This window comes from Pelophylax lessonae, assembly GCF_965119305.1.
Source record: "Pelophylax lessonae genome assembly, chromosome: 2".
NCBI lineage: Eukaryota > Metazoa > Chordata > Amphibia > Anura > Ranidae > Pelophylax > Pelophylax lessonae.
The window spans coordinates 560,137,161-560,138,453 of record NC_138769.1 but is presented as its reverse complement, the minus strand read 5'-3'; positions in this window follow the sequence as shown (position 1 = coordinate 560,138,453).

Sequence of the window (1,293 nt, the reverse complement as noted above, 5' to 3'; positions counted from 1 at the left end):
TTGCTCACTTCCGGGTCTTCTCTGAGTGGGCGTGTCTATGTGGGCTGCTGATTCAATTAGTTCTCGGGCATAAATGTCCTTCATTTCAGAACAAGAATGTTCGGTTCCTCTTTCTTCTTCTTCAAATGCCCGATGTACAGACCTCTGTTATTTATTTGTGGCAAAAGTTTTATCTTTAGCAATTAACTCCACTTTGTTGAGAACAAAAACATTCCCCTCTGGGTGATCTATATACATTACACAGATTTTAACAAAATTTGTTGCAGATTCCTATTGTTATTATGAAGAAATCTGTTTGTTCCTCTGTGCTCCTGTGCTGAGTGGGTCTGTTGAGAGTGGTTTAAAAATGATTTGTCAGCTGTAGCAGCTGCAGGGCTCTAATAAGGAAAGCTGCTGGGCCTGCAGTCCTTTAGCCCCTTTCACATGAGCGATCCGATCAGATCCGCCTATCAGTTTTTTAGGCGGATCTGATCGGATCCTCCATGCATCCCTATGGGGCAGCGGATGTCAGCGGAGACATGTCCGCTGACACCCGCTGCCATCCGCATCCTGTCCTTCAAATCCGGACGGATGGAAACCATATTTTCCATCCGTCCAGGGGATCGGATCGAATGGGATTAGATGACAGCGGACAGGCGGCCCGTTCTCATCCGATTCCCCCATAGAGATGCATGGGGCTCTGACACCTCCCTCTCCGCACACAGAGGGGAGAGAGAGCTGTCACCTTCCTGCTCAGCGGGGATCTGTGTATCGATCCCCCTTCTGAGCAGCACGGATCTGCCTACGGAGGCGGACCGTGTGAAAGAGCCCTTAGACGTGTTCCTATTGGGAGTATCTCACCAAAAATGTAATTTTTGGTGCAGGGGATGCCAGAAATCTGACTTGTATCTTAGGCAGACTTCTGGGGAAATTGGTGAGCCAATCACACAAGCAGGAAATGATGTTTCTGGGGTGTGGTCAGTACAAATTCTGTGTACAGAACACCTCCAGGTAGCCATATTGCATTGCATTTTCAGAAAATTACAACAGCTGCAGATTGAAAAGGAAAGGTCATTTTTAATAACATTCAATTACAATATGATTTGTGTCACAATAGTGTACGCTGTATTTTTTTTTTCTTTAGTTGCTATTTTTTTTTCCCATGAAAGTGGATTTACCCTTTAACCACTTGACCACCGGAGGATTTTGCTGTCTTCCGTCCAGGCCACTTTTTGCGATTCTGCGCTGTGCGACTTTAACTGACAATTGCGCGGTCGTGCGATGCCGTACCCAAACGAAATTTACGTCCCTTTT